This window comes from Lutra lutra, chromosome 17, assembly GCF_902655055.1.
Source record: "Lutra lutra chromosome 17, mLutLut1.2, whole genome shotgun sequence".
NCBI classification, from domain to species: domain Eukaryota; kingdom Metazoa; phylum Chordata; class Mammalia; order Carnivora; family Mustelidae; genus Lutra; species Lutra lutra.
The window spans coordinates 39,032,013-39,053,071 of NC_062294.1; the positions used below are offsets into that span (position 1 = coordinate 39,032,013).

Genomic DNA, 21,059 nt, shown 5'->3' on the forward strand with positions numbered 1-21,059 from the left:
AGAACTACAGTGTGACAGGGAGGACAAGAGGGGCTGTCTGTCCAGATAAACTCACGAGGGGCATATGCAGAGTGGGTAATGGATGTAAGGAAGGGCTCCATGGGATAAAAAAGATACCAAAGTGTCCTGTAGAATGAGCATTTCCTTTTCTTCCTCCACCAAGTTTCCATCTATTTTCTTTTGTAGAATATCACATTATCAATGAAAGATGGGGGAGATGAATGCCATGGTGCCTGGTTCACTAGTTGAGATTCTGTATTGAGAAGCACAGAAACCATAAAATGCAATGCAGAGATGAGGTGAGATTTCTAACAGTAGTAGTCATGTTGTCTGCAAGCCAGGATGAGAGCGAGAGTATTTTACACTTGGACATGAAGTATTTGGGGACAGACCTGCCCCCACCAAATGGGTGAGGATTAGGCATAACTTTTGTGCCTGAGTTGGTGTCATGAATACAGATTGATTGTTCCCGTGGCTTAGATGTGGACTACTTTCGGTTTGCTGAATTTGTTATTCGCTCTCCCACTCAACTTCCTTTACTGTGCATGACTCCAGACGTGTAGAGGGGTTTTCCCTGCTTTACAGACTGGGCTTCAAGTGTCCAGCTACAAGGATCCTTTGGATAAGTGGAACACCAACTCATAGATGGCTTCACCCATGTGGGCTTGGGTAGCATCCGTTGAGGGTCATCTGTTGGTCCCAGATGTTTTCAGCCCTTGCCACTCTATGACTACTTCCCTCGCGGCACAGAAGGCGGCACGGGTGGCTAGTTAGAAACTCCCCCCGCCTTCCGTTAGACGGCACTTCACTCCCAAGGTACCGTCCTTCCCCTAGGTACTCAGGAAGCCTCATTCCAAGAAGCCAAGCCTCTCACCACAAGGTGGCCTGGAGTACCTACTTACCAGAGCCCCACCCATCTGAATCTCAACTCTTGGCCAATCAAAAGAGTTCTTGCTACAGCTGGTTCCCTAGGTAACCGAAGCGTCCCCTTGGGAAGGACTACGGGAAAAGGGGAGACACAGGCCCGCAGTTCCCCTGTGCCTTGCCTTCATCCTCAATCCACCTCCTTCCCCAACCCTGCTCTCACCGACCAATCGTCCCTATGCTTATCGCTCTTCTGGATTTAACATACACAGCCATGAACACTCGGGGCAGATAGAAGCATGGCCGGATATAATATTAATTTCTTTTCTGGTGTATTCGTGAAGGAGTCAACCATATCAATCACTTTAAGCCACTAAGACAGAAAGTGAAATCACATCTTCACATGGAGAAGTAGAGTGTGTTACCATTAAAATCTAAGAAGAATATGGGATCAATTTGAGGTTCCTAATGTGGGTATAGTTCTGTTAACCTTGCTTTAGATTATGTGAAATGCTCAGAAAGTTGTTTTTTTTTTTTCCCCTTCTCCGTTTTAGTGGGAAGCATTGGGTACCTACCAGCGGCATATCATTAGAAAGTCTGGTGTCTGCTGGACAGTCTCCTTGTAATGCCATTTTTCATGACTTGTTTAATTAACAACCATTTTTGACCTAGACTTGTTATAAAAGTGTTGCTATTCTCTCCTGCTAAATTATGTCTAATGAACATATTTGCATGTTATCAGATGTAGCAATATATCATTTCAAATTTTGGCGTTTAAGCCTGCATCACTCAAAACAGCTTTTGTGGATTAGTAAGCAGGTGAAATAAAAAATCTCATTTCATATCTGACATTAATAACTTTCAGGGGGAATGAGCATTGGCATTTATGTCTGGACCAGAATCGAGCCCAATGTCCTAGAAACACAAGGGCAGCAGACAAACCTACTCACCAGATAGGAAAATAAATCATGCATAATGCAGAATTTCTACCTTACATGTTAATTAATGTGTGCAATCAATTACTGATGTTACAATATGAGAAAGAAACTGGTGGGGAATGGGGTAATAAAAAATACCTATAGATTTATCTGCTTCTTTTTTCTATTTAAACAAATAGTCTTCAAGCCTGTGAATGCTGTGTTGAGACATGCTCTGAATAATAAGCATCATAAAATCTAATCAGATTTATAAGAGGAATTGATTGTTGTGGCAGGAGGAGAGGGTGGAAAATAAGCCGAAATTTAAGTGTTAATTTTTATGCTAATCCACAGTGGCTTCATATGAAGCAATTTTGTTCTGCGCCACAAATATAAAATTGTCCCTTGCAGAGAAATGTCAGCTTGCTAGACCTGAAAGCAGTAATTTATTAGGTATGTTTCTATTAGTATGTGTCACAGTTGTTAGCAGGCTATACACACAATGGTGCTTCATACTTATCCTCCAAGTCTCAGAATGTTTCAGCTCAGTGGCTGGAACGTGGGGCATTAATACATTATCATATGCGGGGTGGTCTGTGCCCTGTGGACAAAAGGCTATTTAATACAATTTAATGTCATTCTGAGAAGAAGTGGAAAAATAAAGACGGGGAATAAAATGGCATCTGTGTGTTTCACAGTGCACTCATGCACAAACCCTCAGTTTAAGAGGTATGACATTTCTGCCAAGAAAAAGAATAAAACTGGGGCATTTTTTTTTTATAACCTGTTCCCCACTGCAGTATTTTCTAAATGCTATTAAGTGATCGATTTACACGGCCCCGTGATGATGTCATCCATAAGAAGGGGAATGCAGATGACAGCAAAATACTAGTGACAGTGACCTTGTTTCAGAATCCTTGGAACCCTGTCAGCTTTGCTTCCAGTATATGGTTTCAAAGAATGTACTTTTTGGACAATATCTAGTTACTGGGTAGTGAATTAATAGAGTTAAGGCTCTGATGCAATTCACATATAGGTCAATTACATGCGCCAACATCTGCTCTGTCACTATCATTTGCATATAGCATTCATATGTTAATGTGCCTCTTTTTACTCAAGTAATATATTTAAAAAACAAGATTTGCATATCAGTTTGGATCAGTATATTACAAGCAATTTATCATTTTCTCCTTCTTGTTATGATTTTAAGAACAATATCTTGAGTGATGGCTGCTATATTTGAGCACGGCTCTGATTTATACAAGAAACCCTTCAGTGGGAAAGCTTCCATTCTAAAGCTGCTTAAAGCCTTATAAATCAATAATGACACAGATGGACTGGTGATAATCTATTTAGAATGCCTGATAGCAAATATTGTTGTACAGATGATTAGAGTGGTAACTGTTTTAGCAGAAAGCCTCGCCTCTCTTTGTAAATGGTAAGTTTGAACAAAAAAGTGCTCTCACACAGACTTGGTGTCAGGAAATCTCTGCGCGAGAGCTCGGGCTCGGGCTCCGGTCTGGATTGCAAAGGGGAGAACATGGGGGGGAAGAACAAAGGGGCTTCCCGCGCTCCTGCCAATATAATCATATCAATCCCTGTTTCTTTAACAAAACAGAACCTCTTAATGGAATTGTGTCTTCAGGTGTAAATAGCATTAAAAGCTGCTTCTCCTCTCCTCCTTGCCCTGATACAGCACAAGGAGTGGGAAAATAAAGTGGAGGTTGTCAGAAGTGGCAGCTGCTTGGAATCCTGATAAATATAAGCTTTTATTGATCTGATGAAAATGAAAGATCCCAGTGCTACGCAGTATTTAGCTTCTTGTCTACAGCACGTCACCGGTGGCCTTGCTTTGGGATAGATTTTCATTCTCCTACACCGGATTTGATTTCATCTTTAACCTTTTCAGTTGAATTTCCTTGACCTCTGCATATTGCTCTGATTTGGTGAATTTGTTACATTTCACTTTACATCATTTCTTTCTCTATTTCCTTTTGTGATAGGGAACCGGGACGCCCCTCTGGCGATCTGTCAGTGCCTGGATCAGCTACATCCTTTCTGGGGTATTTTGTTACCAGACTGACAGTCCTTAAGACAAGTATGCAGTTAAGCTGCTAAGGTAAGTCTTACGATATTAGAACTCTTTGCCCTGGACACACATCATTTCCTCCTGCTTTGTCGAGTTGACCTAACACAAATCCCAACCAAAGGGCCCTTCGCTTTCTCCTCTTGGCCCGGGGATTCCTCCCAGCCTCTCCCTGTCCCCCCACCACCCTGGAGGTAGGATCAGTCCACCTGCTGGGAAGCTCTGGGGGAGTGGTGGCTGGTGGGACTTTTCCCCAGGGGGTTGTGGGGAGACCTTCCTTTGTGGTTTGGGCGTGTCTGGGGATGGGTGGGGAGGGGGAACAAAGGAATCAGGGAAAAAAGGTGATTTTCCCCTCTGTGGCTTAATTCCCTTCTCAAGTTTTCTTCTGGGATGAATCTGAGGTTTCAGTTCACAATCCTGAGGTGCCGCTAACATATTCTGGTTCCGAGAAAGGGCCCGCTGTTATTTTGAGTAGTTTTGATACAACCAAATCAAAGTGAAGATTTGAAATAGCTTTTCTGAAAGCCCAAGCTAAAGTCATAAATTATTCTGCACCATGATTCTTTCTGATAGTAAAACCATACCTCTTTGCCTGACATTGCTGAAATGTGGAAAAGTGAAAGTTAAAAATAAAATGAAACATTTAAATCTTGGCTGTTGAGAACCTCAGATAGACATCAAGGCCAGTCGATAAAGGCCCCTATCAATTAGGCTCCTACAGTTATCATCAGATTCGGTTTATTAGCCATCGCCCAGGTACGGGGTTCCGGCATTACGGCTGGGAAGGACCAGGTGGAACGCAGGGAAAGACCATAGACTGGAAAGTGAGGGTGCGGGGTGCCAAGGCGTGCTCGGTGGCAGGGCCCAAGGCCACCGTGGTGCCCCTGCCTTGCATGATCTTGTAGGAGAAAATATTTGCAGCAAAAGGGTTGGAAGTTCCCCGCCCGCCCTCCTTTTTTTTAACCCCCTTTATTTGAGTTAGAAAGTGTTGATTTCACACCGTGGTGAGTGTTTTCCGTCAGCTTCTTGGTGGGTGTGTTCCGTGTGAAGAACGAGGAGTGGTGAACACCAGCCGTTGTGGCTTCCTTCAGCGGCCAGTCAGGCCTCCCCTGGCAGCGGGGACGTCTGCGGAGCACGGGGCCTTCTGCAGAGATGGAGAAGCCCAAGGGCTTCCCGGCCCTGGGCTTCCAGACTGAGCTGTTTGGCTAGTTCCCTCCTCAGCATATCACAGGCAGAGCAATTTTTGGTTCCATAGCTGTTTGGTTGGGAAAACAAGCCTGTGATTGCCAGTAAGGTTTAGAATTTGCCTGCCAGATAAGGGAATGTCTGTGAAGACTATTTTCCCTCTTGGGAGGCAAAACACAGATGGGGGAGTTAGGAGTCTTACAATATTTAGCTGCTACATTGATGGTAGGAATTCTGCCGCGTGGATGCTCACAGTTTCTGCGAGCCCCGTGGAGCATCACTGCCAAGGGCCTCAGGTCAGGCAGACGGGCGAGGCTGGCTTTCCCCGGGGTGTGGGGGGGTGGGTGAGCCTGTGCACCAGCTTCTTCTGGAACTTTCCATGCTCTGTATTTCTTGAGTGGGAGAGGAAGCACTGCAAGGTGCTGGCCATTTCCCTTGACCCGCCTTGGACAGGGAAGTAGAGAGAGTCCTGAGCCGCCGTGTCTGACCAGGTAGGGGGGACTGAGGGGGAGGCGCTGGATTGACTTGATTTCTCGTGTGAATGGACCCAGACCTTCTTCGGGTGGTTTCTCAGGCTCTGGAGAGTAGGCCACACACCAGCCTCACCAGGCTTTCTGCCTCGGAAGCCTGTATTTTAAAAGAACTAATCATCTGGGCGTGCTCTGGGCCTCTTAGAAGATAAGGAACAATGTTACGATGTTCTTGGGATTGGCCGTAAGAAGGCAGGAAGCTCTTCTCTCATGGAAAAGGTAAATCTTGGAATGACTTCAAGATCCTTTGCACCGGAAGTAGGATTTTCCACCTTATATTCAAGAGCAAATTCTGGGCCCTGGAGACCAGGAAGGGTGACAGGTCTTCCAGACCAGCTCCTCTGTCCTGACTTCCCACCGCAGCACCTGGGACCCTTGGGCCCTGGAGTTGGACTCTCTCTCGGAGTAGTCTGGAGCCGTGACGTGTTGGCTGGGCCACTTCTGGACTCCTGAAGGGACCTGTCGGGACCCTTGCTTCTGTCCTCTCCACCGATGCCCTCCCCATCTTTCTAAATGGACCCTTGACCTTCAAAATGTTCCGTGAAATGCTGTACAAGGGCAGCTTTGGGACAACCTGACAGTCCCCACCAAGCGCTATTGCACAGAAACCTTAAGTGACCCGTCAGTAACCGAACCTGTCACACGCATCGGAGAACGATTTACTAGCCCACCACAGCATGGGTTTCCCAAGAAGCCCCAGGGAGGATTGGAGGCAGAGCCAGGAGCTGGGGCCACCCAGCCCTCCTCGGAGTCATCCTTCAGAAAGACCCCAGGGCGTTCGGAGGACAGTGGATCGCAGAGGCCACAGGACCTTACCCTACCTCTGACATATGCGGCAGGCCCCGGCCCTTGCCTTGCCGGGCGGCGGGGGCAGGGCCCAGGACTAGGGCGCTGGCCCTCCGGTGGCTTGGGCTGTCCTGAAGCGGCCCCGTTGTCCTGGCACAGCCGTGTGAGTCAACAGCCCTCCCGCAGCAGTAATTACTTCAGTTAAATGCTGTGGTAGCGGCACTCTGGGAGCACAGAGGAGGGAGTGAATAATTGTAATTTCTGTGTGATAATGATGATAAGCCCTGCATATGTGTGTGGGGCTTTGCGTCGTATTTGATCTTCACCAGGAGATCTCCAGGCTCATGGAGGTAAAGATCAAGATCCCCGCCAACGCCTCTGTAGCAGCTGAATGAGGTAGGAAGGTGAGGTCTCATGACAGCCGCGTCGCCCAAGAGAAAATGAAAATCAGAGATAATTCTGACTCTGGAGAACAGGAGGGGTGGGGCTGGTTCTGGCCCCAGAGTGTCTTGGGATTATCTTCATTGTCACCCTGTGCCTAGCAGGTAGCTGCTGATATTCGTCCCATTTTCTAGGTGTGGAAGCTGAGGTCAGAGAAGTTAAGTGGCCTCCCTCATGTCACACAGCTGATGGATGGTAAAGCCAAGGTTTGAGCAGGCGTCTTCCTGATCTTGGAGCCTGATCCCTTGGCCATGAAGCAGCCAGGTTACGACCTTAGCCAAGCTCCTTAAAGAGCTTCTATTATGTAGCTAGGAGCCATGAACAAGGCAGCAGTGGATAAGCAGAAGTCAGATAATGATAAAGTGCCATGAAGAAGGTCTGGGGTAGGAAAGAGGGAGCGGGAGAGCTCTACTTGAGAGGGGCACCTTGGAAGTGAGAGGGCTGAAGGACATGGAGGAACCGGCCAGGTGATGGGCTGAAGGAAGAGCATTCCCCACAGAGGGAATGGCAAGTGCAAAGGTCCTGTGGTGGGGGAGAATTTGGCATATCTGAGGGTCAGATTATAGGCTGGTGAGGCTAGAGAACCGTGAGCTCTGGTGAGAGGGTATGGGGTTAGAGGGCTTGCATTGGACATGACTTTGTAGGCCATGGTGAGGAGTGCTGGCTTTGTTTTATGTCTGTGTTGCTTGTGACCAGAGCTGTGTCTTGAGAAGCTCACCTTCCCAGGTGTCGGGATGCTCCTAGGTGCCCAAAATTCTGTAAGTGACATGAACCCACTCTTGTTCGTTGTGCCTTTATTTTCTGCTAGAGGGATGTCCTGGTGACTTGTCTAAAGCTGGGAGTTACGGACTGTAGGCTCTGTGGATGCAGGAAAGGGAGCTAGCTGCCCTCGGGGCCCTGCCCTCAGGGACAACATTGTGATTCATGGTAGTGCCTCCCGGCTGCTCATCTGGAGTTTCCTGTGCCCCCCAGCTGTGGGCGTGGGCAGAATTGCAGGTAGAAGGCTGGAGTGGGCGGGGGGGGGGGGGGGGGGGGGGGGGGGGGGTTGCTGAGGCCTTGTGGGCCTCTGGGAGGCGCCTATACCTCCCATACCCTACTGATTCTGGGGCTGTCCAGGAACAGGCAGACCAAGATCCAGAGTAAAAATTCTTGGTGATTCTAGAACCCCAGGTCTAGCAGAAACTTTTGCCATCAAAGCAACCTTTATTTTATAAGTTTAGAGACCAAGGCCCAAGGCATGTTTGTGCCTACCCCGGGCTGCTGTGGGCAGCATGGGGGCTGCTCCTAGAGCCACTGGAGGCCATGGCAGGGACTGAGTCTGTCTTGTCTGTCCCGCTGCTCCCACAGCACCTAGAGCAGCTCCTGGTAACCGGAGAGGTCAGCAGGCATCTGGGGGCACTGATGGAGAGCCTCTCACCCCTGCAGTTTGTAACCATTAGAATCTGTTGTACCTGGCTTTAGGCAAACTCAGTCCACGTGTACCAAATCCACACTGCTTTCCAGATTTCCTGGAACACGAGGATTGCCAGGCCTGAGGCCCACCGTGGGTTTGAGGTATTCAGGACACAGGGAGGCCGGGCCCTGGCCAAGGGGTCCTGATATGTGCGCAGGTGGCTGAGGGCTGCCCCTTGGGTATTCAGATCAGCCCATTTTGGGGCTACAGAACCCCGAGGGTTTTGAACAACGATCATCAGTGCTGAAGCCAGCTCAGATAGCGGAGGGCTCGGGCTCTGCCCCAGAGTGAGTTCTTGAGGATGGGGACACCTAGGGAGGCCTTGGCCCGGCCTTTTAATGAGTGTCCTGGACAGGCCTCAGCTCTCTGTAAGCGTTGTCATAAACCCAAATGCAGGCAGGGTCTAGGTGGGAAATGCAGAGGCTGGGTGTGGACAGAGCTGGCTGGGGAGAGCAGACCCTACAGAAAACACCCCCTCAGCTCTCCTCACTGCAGCCACCTGTGGCCCTGGGCAGACCTTTTTCCAGGCCTTCATAGTTTTTAAGGAAAGACGTTTTAAAAAAAAAAAAAAAAAATCCAGTTCTCTCTTCTTTTTTCTTTTCTCTTTTCTAAGATTTTTAAAAATTTATTTATTTATCTGGCAGATCACAAGTAGGCAGAGAGGCAGGCATAGAGAGAGGAGGAGGCAGGCTCCCCACCAAGCAGAGAGCCCGATGTGGGGCCCTGATCCCAGGACCCTGGGACCATGACCTGAGCCGAAGGCAGAGGCTTTAACCCACTGAGCCCCCCAGGCGCCCTCTTTTTCTTTTTCTTTCAGGCTAGCAACTAATTTAAGTTTTAAAAAGCCTTTCTGCGAATGCCAGGGTCTGTAGACTGGGCCGAGCTCAGCCCATGCTCTGTGAGGCCCACACTCGGCACCCGACACAGTGGGTGCTCAGAAGCATGGCCTGCACTACCCCCCCCCCCACCACGCCCTGGGGGCTGCCCACAGGACAGTCCGGGCTCTGGGCGGGTTCTGCACATGGGACCCAGAACCGGCAGGTCCTCAGTCCTCTCTGTGTTCCCGTGTCGTCTTCCCACAAGAAGGTCTGGGGCAGCAGCTCCTGGCTGCATAGGGTTGTTTGGTGCCTAGAGGAGAGGAGAATGTACCCATTTTCTGGGAAGCATGATCAGGATGCCCCTTGCGAGCCTCTCTGCGTCCCATCTCACCGGGTTCCCCTGACCCCTGAGTTATAGGGTACCCAACCACATCTCATAGGGGGACACGGTGATGGGTGAGTTCGATTCGTGCCCTCTGGGAGCACGTGACAGAACCACCCTCCCTTCCTCCTACCCATCGAAGGTGAATGCTCCCGGCCTCCCGAGTCTTGACAGGTCCTTGTCCGGGGCTGACACACTCCGCCAGCTCCCTTCTGTTTGGGGAGAGGCAGTCCTGACTCGACACCAAGTTGACCGGAGGCTCTGGCCTGCAACTGGTTAAGGGTTGATCCTGGAATGTGGTGGAAGGACAAGATGCTTTCTGTCCCGGGAGGCCACCTGGTGTGAGAGAAAATGGCCAGGCTGCCCAGCCCGCCCATTGCTCGTCCCTTCCTTGTGCCATGACTGTGCCCCTTCCGCCCGTGGGACCTACGTCCTTCGCTCCTTGAGAGGCAAGCGGTCTGCTGAGAGGGGCAGACTCTCCCCACAGCTGCCGGGCTCCCGTCAGGCTGCTGGGGCGTCAGCTTCCCTGTGGTCTCAGGGCTTGGGAAGAGGCTGGGCCCGTCTCCGGCCTCACTTCCTGTTGGCCCCTGCCAGGCTCCCTTCATCCCGTCCACATGCAACATGGAGTTTCTGTGTGTGTAATATTATTTGTTTTTATTTCTGTAATCCCTTTATTGTTTGCACAACTGCTGTCAGACTGTTGCCTGAAAGTATCACAGGATAATTGCAGAACGCCTGCATAAGTAATTTCTTATGAAATCGGGCCTTGTCTGCATATAAAATTGTTTTTCGTTGCTGCATACATGGACTTCATTATATGGAGGCTGTTTACCGGGCTCGAACCTTCCCCACAGGCCACAGAGATGGGAGGGCCTGACCCGGGGAAATTGTGACATACCATCTTTATTCTTTTTTTGGTCAGAAGACATTTCTGGGGGGGCCGACCTGGTCAGGAGCAGCCTGGCCCCGGAAGGAGCAGAGGCCCCGGGCCAGGTTGGGGAGGTCCCGGGCTGGGTGGGGGAGGCTTGGGTCCAGGTGGGGGAGGCTCCGGTCCAGGTTGGGGAGTTCCTGGTACAGGTGGGGGAGGCTCCGGTCCAGGTGGGGCCTCCCAGGCCTCAGGGCAAGGCGAGCTGGCGGCTAATCCCATGCTCGCCCAGCGGCTCTTCCACCCGCATTTCTGTGATATTAATGGTGTGTGGTAGTGAAAGAAATGTGTTTTATTCTCAAGTCTAACCCTGCTGTTATCAAAGTAACTTCCAGCTTATTAGCGACAAAGGACTTTTCTCCTCTAGGCTGCCCTGTTCGCCAGGGCTTCCTGAATTAAACTGCTGCTTCCTGTCCTTGATATGCACGACCACATCTGGGCAGCCCGATCCCAGCCCCGCTGCCTAATAACAATCACCTTCCCCTTCAGTGTCTGTTGATTGTTTCTAATTCACTCTGACAGATAGTGCCTGACAACTCGCCGGCTCTTCCCTCCCTCCGTGACCTGGAGTTACTCACAGCACTTATAGAGTCTGTCATTTTTAATATTTGATTTCATTTTAAGTTATGTGTTTTACTGAGAAGATGAAACCAAAAAAAAGGGGACTTGTAATGGAACATAAATTTAACCCTTCTCGCCACCCAGCACCAGCCCGAGCCAGCCTCCCCCCGATCTGGGTGCCGCTTTCTCCTTCCACACGGTTCTGCGGCTGGGGCTGCTTCTCCTCTCCTCTCCTCTCCTCTCCTCTCCTCTCCTCTCCTCTCCTCTCCTCTCCTCTCCTCTCCTCTCCTCTCCTTTCCCTTCCTTCCTTCCTTCTTCCTTTTTTTCCCTTTGGCTTTTCTTTCTTTTATTTCTGGAAACAAAAGCTTCGTGTCACATTCTTTCCCTTTAATGGCGCTGGATTCATTTATGGAGCTAATAATAGGCTCTTTCTGCTTTGCAACCAGGTTATCACTGAAAGACCTTTCTTGGGGGGGGGTCACTCCGGAGTGAGGGAGTCAGGGGAGAGGACCAGAGAAGTCTGAGTGACCAGCTACAATTCAGGTGTCAAAAATGAGCACTGGATCTTTCTTTTTGGAGATGTTCCTCTTTGTGTGAGCTGGCGGGGCAGGGAAATGCCACCTCTCCCTGGGTTTGGGACCAGCTGCTCTGAGGGGGGCAGGACGTGGGGTTGAGGCTGGACATGCGTTTCCTTCTGCCACGTCCCCGGGCATCTGTCCCAGCAAGTGGCCTGGTAGGCCGGCGTCCTCACGGGCAGGACCAGCGTCCCACGTCACTTTCGGGGCCACTCCGCCATGACTTTGGCTTTGTTTGCCACTAGACAAAGGCTCCTGTGTCCCTCTTGGCCCTTCAGAGGTTGAGAGCTGTGAGGCTGTGCATTAGGTCAGCTTTGCAAATAGACACCACAAAATTTTAAAAAAAAGAGGCACATTCACCCGTGGTACCTCACTTCTGCCTGGTGTGGATGTCTGTCCTTCCCTCACAGTGTGGTATGGGCAGCTATCGAATGTGATAAGAGGGATCTGGGTTGCATCTTGGCTAAAAATAAATAAATAAATAAATAAATACCAACTTCACCATGACCCACGTGATGACCAAAGTTTATCCTGAGTGTGTGAGCTGTCACACCGTCAGGGCCCTGTTCTTCCAGAGCCTCGGGCCAACTGTCCCTTTGACTCTTCCAGCTCCCACTATACAAGGAGCAGAGGTGTGCCAGTCTTAGGGATGAAGCAGGTGGGTTTCCTGGTGAGCGGATGGGGATGAGAACCTGCTCTTGTAAAGACAATCTGCTGGGGACCACTCAACACGGGCTGGCTCTCCAGGAGGCCACTCTGCAGGGAGCATCAGGCTTGGCTGCCAGAGAAGCAGAGGGATGGCAGTTAGGACTGGATCCTTTGCCCATAGGCAGACATTTTAGCTACTTCCCTGCTGTTCTGCTGCTCCTGGTTCCAGGCCTGTGGACACAGGGCCAAGGTGGGCCAGCCGTGTCTGTCTTGTCCCAGCTACTTCCGGGATGATTCTGTCACTTGGGGGTTTTCCTTCACCAGGCCTAACCCTTCTAGAACATTCTAGAACCCCGCTTCTCCCTCCCTCTCTGGGCACGGAGGGAAAACTCAGTGGAGACGCTTTTCCTCTCCGTGGTCCCAAGCATCCCATCACCGTCTTCCCCTCCTACTTCTGTAAGAGGTGAGAAAGGCAAGAACAACTCTATTTTGGATGGTTTTGCAGCACTGCTAGTATATTTTGAAATCATTGTCTTTTGTTTCAGGCATGCTAATTAAAAAGAAAAAGGAAGATGATGCACAGAAAGTAAAGTGGACACAAAGCTTTTAACTTTATGTGGGAAACAGATCTGTGTGCACGCTGGTGCGCTGTCCGTTAGATAAGGACAGGATGGCTTTTCCCTTTCGCTGACCCAGGTGGTCTTGATGGGTCTGGTAATGGGCCAGGTGGGCGAGAAAAGACGGGGAGAAAAGTATCTTGACTTTCCTTTTATCTCGGCCTTCCCTGGTCCTTATGCGTGTGTGAGAGAGACAGACAGACAGACAGTCAGACAGACTGCTAGGAGTGGTTGGCAGTGATGGGTTTCTTGCAGTCTGAGATGGTCGTCGCGTCTGCCTCAGCTCAGGAAGTTGGGCTCAAAGGGTCTAGAGCCATGAAGAAGAATACAGAAAGAGGCCCAGGACCCCTGTGCCCTTCTGCTTTGACAACAGTTGAAAGGCAGTTTTATTTTTAAAAATTTTTTTAAAAGATTTTATTTATTTATTTGACAGAGAGAGACACAGCGAGAGAGGGAACACGAGCAGGGGGAGTGGGAGAGGGAGAAGCAGGCTTCCCCCACTGAGCAGGGAGCCTAATACGGGGCTCGATCCCAGGACCCTGAGATCATGACCTGAGCCAAAGGCAGATGCTTAACAACTGAGCCCCCAGGCATCCCTGAAACAGGATTTTAAAGAAGGTTCTGTATTTGAGGTTTCGCTTCAAGGCTAAGGCCAATTTATGCTTTTATTCCCCTCGAAACGGCCTGTTGGACTACTACTGGTTATTATTTTAGAGTCGGAGAGAAATTGAGAGCTGACATCAGCTGAAGACTTTGAATTGGATTTTGTGCTACAAGGACCCACCTACTCTCCGATGAGTTAGGTCAAGCCCCTAGAATTCCAGGTGGACAGGGGAGGACACATAGTGTTTCCCATCTTGTCCCCCCAGTCCAGATTTTCTGTGGAGTTTGCATGGGGAACAGCATAGTCAGTTAGGTTCTAAACCTTGAAGGCCTCAAGAATGCTGCCTGCCCAGGAGGTAGCGATCACCAGGCTGCAAATCAGCCTGGTGCCCCAACATTCACTGACATGGAGCCTAGAAGGATCTGCGTACAGGGGAATAAGGCACGTCATTCTTCCGTATAGTTTGAACCAACAGACATGGGCTACCCTCCGGAGCAAGGAAGGGGACAGACACAAGGGGGAAAGATACCCAGAAAGCCATATCACAATGAGAACGTGACCAGTGCCACCTCCGAGATTAACCAGAGAGCCACGGATTCCAACTGGAGGGGGGGGGAGCGATCCCTAAGTAAAAGCAATGTGAGATGTTGACTGCTAGGAAAGGGGCTCCTAACTGCCGCGTGTGTGCTCCGGGCTCAGCACAGCAGGCCTTTTTCAGAAGTGAGAAGTCACACCCCCTGGAAGGCTCAGGAAGAGCTTTAGGGAGAGCCGGTGTTGGAGCTGGGCCTTGGGGCCCCAGAAGATTGTCAGAAACAGAGATGAGGGGAAGGTCAGAGAGGAGTTTTCTTGCCCAAGACAGGAATTTTGTGGCTGGGGCAGGGGTGGGGGGAAGGGGGAGTGCTGAGCGCCATTCCGGGCAGAGGCAGTAGCAGGAGAAACTGGGGACAGACTGGGGACGGGATTGGTGTTGGGGAATGACAGCTAACTCTGTTATGTTGGAACTTAGGGTATAAGTTAGCAAGAGTGGAGGTATGGGGAGGGCCTGCTGGTGAGAGAGGCTGCATGTCAGGTCAGGGAATTTTGTGGAGTACCCCAGAAATGGGCATGAAGACCGTTCACACTATCCGAGCTGACCTGGGCGGTAGAAGTGGGGCTGGGGAAAAGGAATATACCCATCAGCCTGGTGCAGCCCTGGGTGTTGTTCCTGTTCTCGTGGTTGGGCGTGACAGTGACCTCAGAAGGACACGGGTAGAACAGGGATGGCGCTAGGTTCGGGGTGTCCAGACTGTGCCCAGCTTGCCACGGTCCTCGGGTCAGGGCTGTGAGCTATCCACAGTGAGCTGGCCTTTTAAAAAAAATAATAAAAATAACTGCTTTTCAAAACCCCCACACTTGCATCCATCAGGCTCCTACACGGTTTTCTTTGCCTACGTGTACAAAAGGTACACTTTGGGTTGCACGGGGCATGCGCCTGCGTCCGGAGCCGGTGTGAACAACGCAACAATTAGCAGATTCATCAGTTCTTCTGCTTATACTCGATTTCGAGAATAAGATGTTAGTTTGTTCAACTCTCTGCTCTATGCCTTGATCACAGTGTGAAAGTGTTGGCCAAGCTTAGCTTCCTGGTCAGAGGGTCAAGACCCACGGCTTTTCAACATGCTTATGTGAAACCCAAACATTTGTGACCACTGGTGATCTTGGAATCAAGGCTCAACTTATGAAACGAACACGTAATGATCTTGTTTATCCAGGGTATAAATAGAGTTCATGCATTTAAAAATTTTTCTTCCTGATAAGGACTTTAGTCAGCATTTCTCCTTTCTCTGTCTCTCTGTTTTTCTCTTGTCTCTTCCTCCCTCTGTCTCTTGTCTTCTCCTTTAGAAGGGGAGGGATTTGCTCCTGTGGCTGCTCCTGGAAGAGGCAGGACCACCCCGTGGATTTCTTCCCTGGAGCACTTCCTGCTTCCCATATAGCTTTGGCCGAGTGGGGATGCATGCCCGGGGAGGGCCTGGTGCGCTTGGACACATCCTTGCCTCTTCCCCAACCCCAGGGATGGGCTGTGAAGTCACATCTGCCCCTGAGAGCCCAGCTGGGGACCAGAGCCAGCAGAGCAAGGCCGCCTGTGGATGAGACCTTCCAGGCCCTTCAGGGCAGTGGGGGGCAGAATTTATACTGAGAATGACCCCTTGGGTCTAAGCCACATGCTTTCATCATTCATACCTCTCTTGTTTGACTTTTTTTTTTTGTTTTTTAGATTTTATTTATTTATTTGACAGACAGGGATCATGAGTAGGCAGAGAGGCAGGCAGAGAGAGAGAGAGAGAGAGAGAGGAGGAAGCAGGCTCCCTGTGGAGCAGAGAGCCCGATGTGGGGCTCGATCCCAGGACCCTGGGATCATGACCTAAGCCGAAGGCAGAGGCTTTAACCCACTGAACTACCCAGGCACCCAATTGACTTTTTTTTTTTTAAGATTTTATTTATTTGAGAGTGAGAAAGAGAGAGAGAGCCCGAGTAGGGGGAGGAACAGAGGGAGAGAGACAAGTAGGCTCAGCCTGATGTGGGGCTCTGAGATCGTGACCTGAGCTGAAATCAAGAGTCAGACACTTGACTGACTGAGCCACCCAGGTGCCCCTCTTTTGTGATTTTTTACCATATCAAGTACAACTGCTTGTAGACTTTGTAAACTTCATGTATTTTTTTTGAAGGACATATTTCTTTTATTTAAATATAATATTTAGCTTTGTTCTAAATAATGATATCTATGAAATCTCTGGTTTGGTGTGTCGGTTATATATTTTTCATAGTAGATATTGAAATGATTATATGTGTTAATTTCTTTAAAGGAGTTTTTCTGTGTGTCACCTGAAATCATCTTGCATCTGAGGGGTCTGTGGGCAAGACTTTGGGAATCACTCTGTGGCCCTGTTTGGAATATTTGTGTCCAGCCAGGTTCTTAGGACCTACCTCAGATTCCTTCATGGAGCCATTGCCTCCCCCACTCTTAAGGAAGCCTTTTGCCAGTCTCTCCAATCCCCAGAGCAAGAGTCCTTCTGATCTCACGTCCTGCCCTCAAGATCTCCAATTGTCACTTAACTCTGGTCACATCTGACAATGCTGTGAGTGGCCATGCTTCCTGACTCTTCCCTTCCAGACTGCAAAAGTCTTGAGAGTAGGCACCATGCTCTTCTGTGTCAGCCAAAGTGCCTGATCACTTAAGCTGGCTGGCTGTCTATCAGTCTATCTGTCTGTCCATCCATCCATCCATCCATCTATCCATCCATCCATCCATCCAGCTCTCCATCCAACCATCCATCCATCCATCCATCCATCCATCCAGCTCTCCATCCATCCATCCATCCAGCTCTCCATCCATCCACCCATCCATCCATCCATCCATCTATCCATCCATCCATCCATCCATCCAGCTCTCCATCCAACCATCCATCCATCCATCCATCAATCCATCCCTTCATCCATCCATCCATTCATCCATCCAGCTCTCCATCCAACCATCCATCCATCTATCCATCCATCCATCCAGCTCTCCAACCATCCATCCATCCATCAATCCATCCCTTCATCCATCCATCTCTCCATCCAACCATCCATCCATCCATCCATCCATCCCTTCATCCATCCATCCATCCATCCATCCATCCATTGTCTATCTTCTATCCATCCATCAAGCCATCCATCATCTATTTCCTATCATCTGTCTATTCACCCCCAACCCTCCATTTCTATTTCTCCATCATCTGTGCCTATGAAGCTATCATCTGTCTGTGTATCTATGATCTAATCTATCATCTATTAATTTCCCTCCCTCCCTCCTTCCTTTTATCCTGCTTGATGAGTCAGGCGCGGTCTTAGGCCCTGGGAATATGGCAGAAAACAGAACAAAGTCCCTGCTTTTGTGTTGCAGTCATTCTAGTTGGAAGAGGCAGACAACAAATGAACAAAGAGAAGAAGAAACCAGAAAAGGATCTGTGGGGACACGTGCCATGCAGGGTATTGAAAGAGGGGGATGTGAGGCAAAGAGGACAGGCCTAGCTGAGACTGAGAGGTCAGGGAAGGTTCCTCTGGGGAGGTGCCTTGGAGTCTGACCTCTGAAGAGCAGGTCAGAGCCTGTGAGGCGGGGGCAGCTCCTGGACAGGGGTCTAGCCTACGTCGAGGCTTGGAGGCAGTGGTGGCCTTGGCGGCTTTGAGGTGCAGAGAGGAAATTCAGACAGAGAGAGGAAAATTTACTTCCAACTTTGACAAAGACGAGTTTTTCCATTTCTCACTTCCTAGGGCAATAGCCCCTTTTCCACCTAAGAAAGTCCGACCCCTCACCCCTGGGAGCTACCGTTTCAAGTCCCTTGTGTGGGGGAAATTTGGGAACAGTGCCCTGTTATTCCCCTGCAGGGTTGGAGGGCGGAAGGGGAACACGCCACAAGGAGGCTACCGCTGACATGCTAATATTTCATTTTAATCTTGAGTGCCAGGTTACTTTCCAAATGAAGTGTCTCAGGCAAGGCTCTAACTTACATGAAATAAAAGAGTTTAATGCTAATTAAATATCATCTGACTACTGAAGCCATATTTATTGATGGTCTAGAAGAACATCATCGAGGTGGATGGACTTGGAATGTGTCTCCGCTAGAAACACAGTCTCCCGTCCTGGGACTCCTCTGCAGTTCAGACTCGTGAGCCCCACGCCAGGCACAGCCCGGGACTCGTGGAGGCAGGAACCCAGAGTGGCCCATCTCCTTTCTCTGTCAGGTGGACGGATCTGCACCTCTAACATGTATTTGATTTAGGAGGTCTGGGGTGTTGCCCAGACTGCTCACTTCTAACTAGATCCCAGGACATGTGCATAGGGCAGGACCAGCTGCATGGCGGATGGCGAGAGTCCAGAATAGACCAGGGATAGGCAAACTCTAAAGCAGACTCTGACGCCGGCACCGCTGAGTATAGGGCGTGCCGGCCAAGTGTGGAGTCTCCCGCTTTGCTGGTCTCCCCTACCACCTCCACCTCTGTCGTCTACTTCTTCCTTCCTTTGTCCTAGTCCTTCCTACCGCTCCTTCTGGTCCCAGCGGCATTGTGCCCTCTCCCCCGACTAAGAATCATGGTTCCCCGTGTGGGTAGTCACTCACCATTTGCCTTGTCTCTGGATGTGTGATCCTCATGGCTGGTTCCTCTACCCCAGCCTCCTACTTCCGTGCCTCCAAGATTGATAAATTCTCCTAGCCATGGTGGGGAGGGGGCGGGACTTCCTAATCCTCTGCAAAGAGGGCCTTGCATTGGGACAGAGCTGGCTGGGGAGGCCACGTATTGGGGCCTGGAACATGAAGTCATGGGCTTCCAGTTCACCCTCCAGCTCTCCTTTGGAGAAGCCTCTCTTGACCATGTTTCCCTTTCCTCCGAATGGCACAGACTAGGGCTGCCAAACTCTAATGTTGCAGGGACAAGAGCATCCCCGTCCACGGATGAGCTCGTGACTGCCCAGAGAATGAATGAGTGCTCTGCTGGTTGTCCACGGGAATGTGGGTCTGGTGCTGCTAGGTGTTGGGATTTCTCAGGGGAAGTCAGAAATCCAAATTTCCATATGGAACTCCGTCAGCGTTTGTAAGTTGGTGACTCTTAGTTGATTCTCTCAAATCTCCCCAGGAGCCAAACTGAACACATGTGTTGGTATTTGGCTAGTAGACTTCAAGGTGGGGGCTCTGGTGCTCGCCTGTTCTGGGAGGGGGGTGGTGATTCCATGGGACCCGCTGGGGAGAAGCCACCGGGGGACCAAGGAGGGAGCTGGTTGAAGTGAAGGTGGTCAAATGGTCAGAGTTTCGAGGTCTCAGAATCCGTTCTTGAAGAGTGGGCCCTGACGTGGCTCTCAGGCCTCAGGAAAACTCATTCTTCCATATCAGCTTGTCTGCATTCACCTATAATTAGCGCCTGGAATTTCTAAATGAACTGCCTGATCAAGTAAATTTAGCAAACTTACTGTGAAGTGTTAACATAGCCTCTCCCTCCAACTGTCCGCACAGACATCCGTACCACCTTGCTTGCCTTTGCTTTGTGCCGCCGAAGCCGCCGGCTTCTGTGTGCTGTCTGGCAGCCACGAGACGTCCCATTTATGTGATCTATAATGAGTTTATTAGTGTTGTAGTGCCTCGTTGCTATTAAGTTTTATCAGTTTCGGCTTCAAGAGCACAAGGTTAAATTTTCAATAGAGTTTTCGCCAAGTTTAAGTGGGATTGTTAAAAATATGTCCAAATGGTGGAACCGAGTATTTTGTGTGAAGATGTTATTTCTGCCCACTAAAGGATTTTGATCTCTTTATTTATAAATTTAACACTTTTCGGATGCTCACAACGGCAGCACAGGGCTCGTGTTTTATTTTTGCAAACGAAACATGAAGGCATTCGACGTGGAGGGTCCAACGGAAGCTGTATGGAATGGAGTCTGACCCATCGTGATGGTGCAGACACCACAACCTCCCCCCACCCACCCCGCAGCCCATGCTGCTATCACGGTCCGGGCTGCGGTTATGGCTGGCTGTGGCTTTGACCTGGTAAACAAACATTACGAAGGAAGGAGGAAAATTCACCCACCAGTTAAAGAGGGATGGGATATGATAGCATATTGTCTCCCAGTACCAGAAGATAAGCAGGTTTTCCTCTGAAAATATGCGTGAGCATAATTGATTATTATTTACCTGGATCCCCTCTGTAATTCTTGATCAATTTTTTTTTCTTTCTTTCTTTCTTTTTTTTTTTTTTTTAGAAGGTAACTGAAACCAATTCAGGAGTTTCTTCACTGGCTGTAATCAGAATAAAGTGCTTGCGCTTTTAGGTTAAGAGAAAAAAAAAACAGTCATAGGCTGAGCTGCTATTATGGAAAGTTTATTATTATTGGTATATAAGCTAGCTGGGGGCTTAAGCACAGAGCAGTTGGATAATTTAGCTAGCTCCTGGATCCAATTAAAAAAAATCTATGTTGTGTCCACAGTGGGGGATGGCCATAGCTGAGGAAGCACTCTGTCACAGATAGGGACACACCTGTGGCATTCTCTTGGTTATACGCAGTTTGGGACACAGAATGCTCTAAATCCTCTCATTACTGCCTTATAGAAGACAGACACTTCAAGCAGTTCTCCATTTATCTGAGATTACCAGTTAAACTCGTTAAAAAGCAACTATAGCTTGTTCACTCAATTGGCTGTTGGGAAGATTTCGCGTTCTTGAGCAACAGTGTGGCTTTGATTAGTGGAGTGCTATACATTTTAGGGGAGACCTTTTCTAACTTAATTTATGACTCTGGTTGAATGGCGTCTGGGCTGGGATATTACGTATTTCCCCAACTATTGTACCTGGTGTCAATAAAGGCGCATTTAGGGAAATCTGAAATAAAACTCCAGGGTGTTTTCGTTCTTTGGGGAAGCAAAATGCACCATAAACATTTTGGGCTTGAGCCAACAGCTTTCCCTGACCGTGATTGCAAATTACTGTAGTATGTATAGATTGCTGGTGGAACACTATTTGAGGAAACCTGTATTTTATAGAATGTCACTTTTATGCACAATCCAGGCAAAAGGGAAAAAAAAAAAAAAGCTAATTTAGCCAGCAGACAGTATTCTTTTGAATGAGGATTCTGAAAAGAAATTTACCAAAAAAAACCCACGAAAATAA

At 49.3% G+C, this 21,059-nt stretch overlaps 1 protein-coding gene across 7 annotated transcripts in view; it reads left to right on the forward strand.

Annotated features, from left to right (window-relative positions):
• Positions 1–21,059, forward strand: part of ZNF536 (zinc finger protein 536) — a 424,494-nt gene that overhangs the window by 107,183 nt on the left and 296,252 nt on the right. For 6 of the 7 annotated variants that reach the window (XM_047712032.1, XM_047712037.1, XM_047712038.1 and 3 more), the window contains one exon: positions 3,785–3,900. The exons of the other annotated variant lie outside the window; for it this stretch is intronic. The gene's annotated coding sequence lies outside the window, so the exon portion shown is untranslated. The remainder of the gene's footprint in view (positions 1–3,784; positions 3,901–21,059) is intronic. 7 annotated transcript variants of the gene reach the window in all.